The sequence below is a fragment of the Delphinus delphis genome, chromosome 8 (genome assembly GCF_949987515.2).
Source record: "Delphinus delphis chromosome 8, mDelDel1.2, whole genome shotgun sequence".
NCBI lineage: Eukaryota > Metazoa > Chordata > Mammalia > Artiodactyla > Delphinidae > Delphinus > Delphinus delphis.
In genome coordinates, this window is record NC_082690.1 from 103,850,693 (window position 1) to 103,860,144 (window position 9,452).

Here is a 9,452-nt window from a genome sequence, read left to right on the forward strand (position 1 = left end):
GAGTGACACAGGCAGCCAGGTTGTGGCACATGCGAGGCTTAACACAGGTCAGCCTTGACTGCATTCGTCTGCCGGCTCCAGAAACACCACCCTACCCCCACTCCCCAAGCAGCCTGGGACAGTGACTGAGCAGGGGCTCAGGTTTCGTGTGTGTGTGTGTGTGTGTGTGTGTGTGTGTGTGTGTGTGTGTGATTACGTGACTCTGAAAGTCCCTTCCTTCTCTAACCGTCAGTGGAGCCACAAGGAGGTCCTTTCAGAGGCAGCACATTCCAAGCTCCTCAGTCACTAACGCCCGCCTCGTGGCTGCAGTAACGTTCCTGGCCCCTGACCTCACCGGCTCCCACCCAGGGAGGCCTGGTGAGAATCCCAGGGGGCCACAGTGGTTTCAGGAGTCTGGGGGCTGGGAGGTCTGAAAGATCCAGGCATTGTCCCTTGGCAGCTGTGTGAGACTGGCTCAATCACCTTCCCTCTCTGAGTCCCTGACAATCCCCACCTCCTGGGGCTGCAATGAGGTGAAAGGAGGTGGTGGATGAGTGTGCCTTGCGCCCAGTAGGTTCTGTCAATGCTCCCAGGGCATTGTAGGTGATGTTTGTTTTCCAGTTTGCGTTCACTTTCTACATTGAAGTTTATTTAGTTTTAAAATTGAGGTGAAATTCATATAACATGCAATTAGCCATTTTTAATTAATGTTTTGTTAAAGTCTTTTAATTAATTAATTGATTTTTATTTTTGGCTGCGTTGGGTCTTCCTTCCTGCACATGGGCTTTCCCTAGTTATGGCGAGCTGGGGCTATTCTTCGTTGCAGTATGCACACTTTTCATTGCGGTGGCTTCTCTTGTTGCGGAGCACGGGCTCTAGGCGCGTGGGCTTCAGTAGTTGTAACTCGCGGGCTCTAGAGCGCAGGCTCAGTAGTTGCAGCGCACGGGCTTAGTTGCTCCGCGGCATGTGAGGTCTTCCCGGACCAGGGATCGAATTCGTGTCCCTGCATTGGGAGGCGGATACTTAATCACTGCGCCAACAGGGAAGTTCCTTCCTAGCCTTTTTTTTTTTTTTTTTTTTTGCGTACATGGGCCTCTCCCGTTGTGGAGCACAGGCTCAGCGGCCATGGCTCACGGGCCCAGCCGCTCCACGGCATGTGGGATCTTCCCAGACCAAGGCCCGAACCCGTGTCCCCTGCATCGACAGGCGGAATCTCAACCACTGTGCCACCAGGGAAGCCCCTTCCTAGCCATTTTAAAGTGTACACTTCAATGGGATTTTGTGCATTCACGATGTTGTGCAACCACCACTTCTCTCTAGTTTTAAAACTTTTAAATTATCCCAGAAAAACACTCCATATCCATTAAGTAATGACTCCCAATTAGCCCCTCCTCCCATCCCCTGGTATCCACTAATCTGCTTTCTGTTTCTACAGATTTGCCTCATATGGACATTTCATATAAATGGAAAATTTATTGTACAATTTGTGACCTTTTGTGTCTGGCTTCTTTCACTTAACATAATGTTTTCCAGGCTGATCAGTGTTGTAGCAAGTAGCAACACCTCATTCCTTTTTATGGCTGAATAATATTCAATTGTATGGCTATACCACAATTTATTTATTCGTCAGTTGATGGACGTTGGGTTGTTTCTACTTTTTGGCTATTATGAATAATGCTTCTGTGGACATTGTGTACAAGCTTTTGTGTGAACATGTGTTTCCATTTATCTTGGGCATATACCTAACAGTGGAATTGCTGGGTCATATGGTAACTCTCTGTGTAATCTTGTGAGAACTGCCAGATTGTTTTACACAGTGGTTGTACCCTTTTACATTCCTACCAGCAGTGCCTGAGGGTTCTAATTTCTCTACATCCTTGCCAACACTTATTATTTTCTGTTTTTAAAATATATCCTAGAGTGTGTGAAGTGATTGTGTCTCTTTTTCTTTTTTGAATTTTATTTTATTTATTTTTTTATACAGCAGGTTCTTATTAGTTATCCATTTTACACATATTAGTGTATATATGTCAATCCCAATCTCCCAGTTCATCACACCACCCCCTACCCTCCCCCCCCCCCCCCCCCCGCCGCTTTCCCCCCTTGGTGTCCATACGTTTGTTCTCTATTCATTGTGTCTTGATTTGCATTTCCTTAATAACCAATCATTTTCCTTAATGACCAATGAACATCTTTTCATATGCTTGTTGGCCATTTGTATATATTTTTTGGACAAATGTGTATTTAAGTCCTTTGCCCATTTTTAATTAGGTTGCTTTCTTTTTGTTGTTGCTGAATTACATGAGTTCTTTATATATTCTGGCTAACAAATGCTTATCAGATATATGATTTGCAAATGTTTTCTAACATTCTGTAGGTGGTCTTTTCACATTCTTCATAAAGTCCTTTGATGCCCAAAAGTTTTTATAATTTTTTTGAAGTTCAGTTCATCTATTTTTCCTTCTGTTGCTCATGCTCCCAGTGTCCAATTGAAGAATCCATTGCCAAATTTGAGGTCATGAACATTCACCCCTATGTTTTCTTCTAATAGTTTTATAATTTTGATTCTTATATTTAGGTTGTTGATGAAATTGAAGTTTAACATAACTACAGTAAAGTGCACTCATCCAATATGTTCAGGTCAGTGATTTTTTACATGTATGTAAACGCATGTAGCTACCACCCTGATCAAGGTGTAGGGTATTTCCAACAGCCCAGAACCTCTTTGTGCCTCCTCCCACTCACCATCCCCCATCTATAGGTAACCACTATTCTGACTTCTAGAGTCATAGATCAGTTTTTGCCTGTTCTTGAACTTCATGTAAATGGAAACATACAGCATGTACTCTCTTGGGTCTGGTTTCTTTTTTTTTTTTTGGCCGCACCATGCGGAATGTGGGATTCTGTTTCCCTGACCAGGGATCGAACCTGCGCGCCCCCTGCATTGGAAGCACGGAGCCTTAACCACTGGACCACCAGGGAAGTCCGGGGTCTGGCTTCTTTTACACAGCATGTCTGAGGGATTCGTCTATATTGTTGGGTAAAGCAGTAGCTTGGTCTTTCCCATTACTGTGTAGCATTTCATTGCACAAATATCCCATAATCACTCTCTACATTCTTCTGATGATGATATTGGGGGCTCTCCAAGTTTGGGGCTCTTCTGAATAAGGCTGCTGTGAACATTTTTTTTTGGCTGTGCTGCGCGTGACTTGCAGGATCTTAGTTCCCCAACCAGGGATCGAACCTGTGCCTCCTGCAGTGGAAGCACGGAGTCCTGACCACTGGACTGCCAGGGAATTCCCTCGTGAGCATTCTTGATATGTCCTTCGGTGGCCAATTGCACTCACTTCTCTTGGATATGTGCCCGGGGTGGATTTGTGGGTCATAGGGTACCTATAAATTTGGCTTTGATTCTCTCCAACAGTTCTCCAACCCACCAGCAGTGGGTCAGAATTCCAGTCTCCCCACATCTGGAGGTGACATTTCAGTTCATTTCAACAAAAAGATTTTTTTCCCTTGGTCCTAGTCCCCTCCATCTGTTCTGGACACTCTCCACAGCCTCCAGCTTGCTCCCTCCCCTCCACTTCCCACAAGCAGCCTGAGGAATTTTTAAAATCCTGACAATGTTTACAGAAAAATCTCTTACAATTCTGACCATTTCACCCTCAGACTTGGACCCTTCCGAGGCACCACGCTTCAGATTGCTACACAGGAGGGTCTGAGGTTTGGGAAGGGGTGGGGTCAGGATGCTTGATACACTCTGTGTTCTTTTTGGTTGTCTGTTGATTGGGGGACTTGGAGGGCCAAAAGGGTCACACTAGTGGCTCACGCTCATGTAGCTCTTATGAACCAGGCACTGTTCAAAGTAATTCATTAATCCTCACAACAACCCTGTAGAGACAGATAATAATATTATACCCATTTTACAGATTAGGGAATGGAGGCATAGAGAAATTAATCAACTAGCTGAAAGCCACACAGCAAGGAAATTGTGGAGCCAGGATTTGAACCTAAGCAGTCAGTCTCCGGAGCCTGAGCTCCTCACTGCCTTACTGGTCTGTCCTTTGAAAACAGCCAGAATCCTTAACATGGCATCCCAGGCCCTTCCAGGTGTGGGCCACCTGCCCAGGGTTCTCCCTCAGCAGCACCCAGTTACTCTCTCTGCACCAGGCTTACTACTGGACCAAGCTTCTCACCTTTGCAGAGGCTATTCTCTCTGCCCACAATGCCCTCCTTCATCCCCTTGCCTGGGCAACTCTCATCTTGCAGGTCTCAGTTTCCCCATCACTTCCTCAGGAGGCCTTCCATGAGTCCATGAGTCCTTTATTTATTTATTTATTTATTGGCTGCATTTGGTCTTAGTTGCGGCATGTGGGCTCTTTCTTTGTGGCATGCGGGCTCTTCTTTGTGGCACGCGGGCTTCTCTCTAGTTGTTGCGTGCAGGCTCAGTAGTTGCAACACTTGGGCTTAGTTGCCCCACGGCATGTGGTATCTTAGTTCCCCGACCAGGGACTGAACCTGCGTCCCCTGAATTGGAATTTTGATTCTTAACCACTGGACCACCAGGGAAGTCCTCATGAGTCCTTTTTTTTTTTTTTTTTTAATTTTTATATATTTATTTATTTTTGGCTGCATTGGGTCTTCGTTGCTGCACTCGGGATTTCTCTAGTTGCGACGAGTGGGGGCTACTCTTCATTGTGGTGCGCGGGCTTCTCATTGTGGAGCACGGGGTCTCGGTGCACGGGCTTCAGTAGTTGTGGCTTGCAGGCTGCAGAGTGCAGGCTCAGCAGTTGTGGCACACGGGCTCAGCTACTCCGCGGCATGTGGGATCTTCCTGGACCAGGGCTCGAACCCGTGTCCCCTGCATTGGCAGGCGGATTCTTAACCACTGCGCCACCAGATAAGTCCCATGAGTCCTTAACCTAGGTTAAATCCCTCATGTAATAGAGTCCCATAGCACTATGCAGGGTATTACATTTTTTTTTTAACCTGCTCAGAATAATTTTTAAAGATTTTCTGTTTGGGGGAGACAAACACAAAACACTATATATATATATATATATATATATATATATATATATATATAGTGCATGTAAGAGAAAAAATTATTTTAAAACATGATTTTTATTTTTTACTTTGCCTTATGTTTTAAAATTTTTCATTGCATTTGTTTTTCAACTAGGTAATACATTTACATGCTTCAAGATCCAGAAGCCACCCAAGGGTGTACAGTGAAAAGCCTCCCTCTCTAGTGTATTCAGTCGCTTGCCTATCTTTTTACCCAGAAGTTAGCCTGCTCTATACCCTGTTTTGCTCCTTGCTTTTTTGTTTTCTTATATCTTGGAAATCCTTCCACTGAGTATATGTAGACCTGCCCCATCAAACAAAAATCTACTTCGTTGAGGTATATTTTACATTCAGTAAAATTTACATTTTAAAAAATGTGCCGGTCTTATGTCTGACCATTTGTATTCACTCATGTAAGCACATTCCAGTCACGATATAGAATATTTCCATCCACCAGCAAATTTTCTCCTGCCCCTTTGCGGTCAATCCTCCCTACCCCAGAAAGTCACTTATCTCGGTTCTATCACCATAGATCAGTTTTGTCTCTTCTAGATTTGCACATCAGTGGAATCATACAGTGTGTGCTCTTTTGTGTCTGGTTTCCGTTTCTCACCATTATGTCTGTGAGATTCATTCAGGTTGTGGGTAGCAGTAATTCACTTCTTTTGATTTCTGAGTCTGGTCCCGTTGCATGATGGACAAGTTTATCCATTCTCCTGAATTAACAGAGTTAAAGTCGAATGGAACCAGCAGTCGGGGAGGTAGGGAAGCAGACTTGGTCCTGGCCCCAAGGTGTTTACAGCCCAAAAAAGGGATCAGCTGCTGAGGAAAACATCCCTGGTGGAAGGTAGAGAGTGCTGGGGCCAGGAGCTGGAGAGTGCCGGGGGAATTACAGGAGCGCCCAGGAAGGAAGGATGCTTTCCTATTGTGAGGGTAGGGGCAGCAGGTTTCCTGGTTGAGGGGTATCTGAAGATGGAGGAGATATTTCTGGATTTGGAGTCAGTAGGCTTTACAAAGGCCCGGGGGTTGGGAGAGGCGAGGCCTGGCTCCCTGTTGTCTAGGGCATGTGGTAGAATGTGTATTGGGACCACGATGGGAAGGGTGGGCTGAGTGAGGCCTAAGCCAGGGCCCTTAGTCCCGTGTGAGGGGCTTGACTTGGGCTAGAGGACAAGAGGACCCCTGAGTGCTGTTTGAACGGGGAAGGGACCTATGCTCACTTTACTGAGGCTGGAGTCTGGGGAGGAGGGGGCTGGAGTCCCTTATGGGAAGGTCTTCTGGCCCGTGGGGTGGAGGGAGCCATTTGGTGGGGCCCGGGCCGAGGAACGGGGTGGGATGAGAAGGGGCTGGGCTGCTGCTTCCAGGGCCTAGGTATCACCCTCCTCATTCCCCAGATGCCACTGAGCACTGGTCCCTCTGCTGTCCTTTGAGCCTCATGCCACCCTGCTGTGAAGGCAGTCCTGTCCCCATGATGCAGAGGAGCACATGAGGCTCCAGAGAGGGAAAGGAGCTGGGCTAAAGGGTTACAGGGAGTCTGTGCGGGGCAGACCTCTCCATCCCAGGGCGCTGGGGAGAGTGTTAACTACATGGTCCCAGCTCTGGCTGCACCTCTGATTTGTTATGGGACCTCAGGCCAGTCTTTTTCCCTCTGGGAGCCTCAGTTTTTCCTTCTTGCAGATTAGTGGTTTACATACAGTGATCCCTAAAACCAGAGGTTTCCGCAGAGGTGAGCTGGGGGAAGGGACAGGGCAGACTGGGCCGTCATCCCTCTTCCAACCAGCGCGGCTCAGGGAGGCAGGAGGGATAGCAACGTGAGCTCTGGAGTTGGATGGCCTGGGTTTGAGTCCTGGCTGTGTGACCTGGGTCATTCTCTTCTTTATGCTTGTTTCCTCACTTTTAAGACGGAGATCATAATGATTGTACGCGCCCTTCAGTACATGAGGCAAGGTGTGGATGGCACTTAGCACAGGACTGGTACAGTAAGCGATCAATACACGTTAGTGAGGGTTTTCTTGCTGTTATGTTTTGTGCCACGTGGACCATTTCCTCTGAATGCAGGACATCGAGGGCTCTGCTGTTGGTGCCCGTGATGGCGCTCTGCCCGCTCAGCCTGGCCTCTTATTTCTTAGAGTAGCTGCTGTTCCCTGCAGACCCAGGCCCAGGGAAGTTGGGGACTGTCACTCAGTTCTTGGACTCTCCTACCCTCCCAGGCCTGAGGCTTCCCGCCACCTCCAGGCTCCAGGCTCCGGGTGCCAGCTCTGGCTGTGGGCCAGGAGGGGGATGAAACTCTCATCCAGGGATGAAAGGCTGGTGGGCCTGGGCTGGGCTAATAAACCGCCCCACCCTCGCTGGGAGGACCTCTGGGCACCCGTGTAAACTGAGTCATGGGGGACAAGGGGGTGAGTCATCCGCTTGTGAGTGGGAGCCAGATGGGCAGAGTTGTCTGCGTGGGGCCCTGGGCTACACTCCACAGAGCCACACCCTCAGCTCCCCTCGAGTAGCCAGCGGGCCCCTGGCCCAGGACAGAGGGCGCAGGGCCGGCCTGCTGAGGGGCAGTGGCCTGGAGGCTGGACTCTCGGTGTGCACGTGTGTGCCTGTGTGTGCGGGCATGAGTGTGTGTGGTGTCAGGGCCGGGGGCAGGCAGACAGGAAAGGGAGGCTCTGACGCAGGGATGGGGGGGCGGGAAAGGATTGGTCTTTGGAAAGGAGTCAAAACCCTCCAGAGGAAGATTTTGGCGGGAACGCCTCGCTGCCCTCTCCTGCCCTCTGTGGGTTTGGCTGATTTTTTTTCTGCAGGAGCCAGCTTTCTCCCTTTAGCCTCGGAGGAGCCAGGGTCCCGTGGGTGACCTGCCTGTCCTCTAAGGTTCCCAGGGGCCTGAGTTGGGACGTGAGGATAAAGGGTCCCCAGAGACCACTTCAGACTTCACCCCAGGGAGGTCTCTGGCCCCTGGGGCCAGAGGTGCTCAGGGAGAGGGGGGAGCACCCTGCCGTAGGGGTGTGCACAGCGCTCGGGCGTTGTGGAGAGCCTCCGGAGCATTTCCAGCCTTGACTGTGGCCTTTACTTACCCCCTTTCGGCTCAGTTTACTCCTCAGTAAAACGAGGGCTGTGAGGACCAAAAGGGGTGAATGCGTACAAACTGCTTAGAGTAGTGTCTGGAACAGAGCAGGTCTGCATGTGTGTTTGTTCTTGCTATCTGAGCCTCAGTTTTCTCATCTGAAAAATGGGTAAGGGGGGGAAAATGCCTGAGGTGCCCCTTGTCCAGCCGTCGCTCTGGTTCCAGTCTCTGCCTCTATTCCCTAGGAAGCTGCCCCGATGCCCTGCCACCCTGCCCAACTCTGTCCCTCTGTCCAGCCTGGGGGGTTTTCAAGCCCTACTAGGAGGCCAGTAATCAAGGAAAGGTAGGTTTCTGGGCTAGGTGCCCTCAGGTTACTCCTCAGCACCTGGGGGATGCGCGTCAGAGAAACGGGGAGTTTCCCTCCTCAGATGAATCAGCTGTGTGACCCAAGCCTGGTCTCTGCCAGGGCCCCTCCCAGTGGGCGGGAGTGGGGTGCAGTTGCTGGGAAAATCCCCCAAACCTCGCCAAAGCTCTGGCTGAAGCTTTCTCCCGACTCAGCTGTTTCCTGTCCTCCCCGATTCAGCCCCTCACCCTAGCCGGAATCAGGAGGTGGGTAGAGATTCTCCCCATTCACAGGCTATCCCCTCTGGAGCCTCCTGCCTGGGGGCTGGGGTTCGCGGTGCATGCGAGCGGGAGTAGATGCGGTGCAGGTGTCCTCCTTTTCCTGGCTCAGTCATCCTTCTGTGGTTTTATAAAAGGGAGCAGAGCACAGCGGCTTGTCCAAATTTATCCAGCCTGGCCTACCCCGGGTCAGGGCTGCTCCCTGATGCCTGTATGGGAACGGGCCAGACAAACAGGACACAATTCCCTGCCAGCCTGAGTGGGTGTGTCTTGGGAGCTCTTGCCCTGGCAGGGGAGCAGTCCCCGCTGTAGGCCCGGGAGATCCTTCCTGCTCAGTAGGCTTAGTCACTCTACTCTCTGGGCCTCAGTTTCTCCAACAGTAAAATGGGAATCTTAGTCTTGGCCCAGCCTCTCTCTCAGGTGGTTTTGAGGGCCGAACCTGTGTGCTTTCCAAATCAGATCCTAAGTCCTTGCTGGATCTCAATTACCTCGGCAGCCCCCCTCCCCACAGCACTTTCACATAGTGGGGGGCTCAACAGTGCACTGGGTGCTGTGGAGCTGAATGACCGGGATTCAAATATTGAACTCTGTAACCTTGAAACAATTACTGAACCACTCTGGGCTTCAGTTTCCTCTTCTGCAAAATGGCAATAATAGTAGAGCTGGGTGAGGCTTAGATAACGTAGGTACACACTTAGCACAGTGCCTTGCTCTTGTTATGAATGGAATGAGG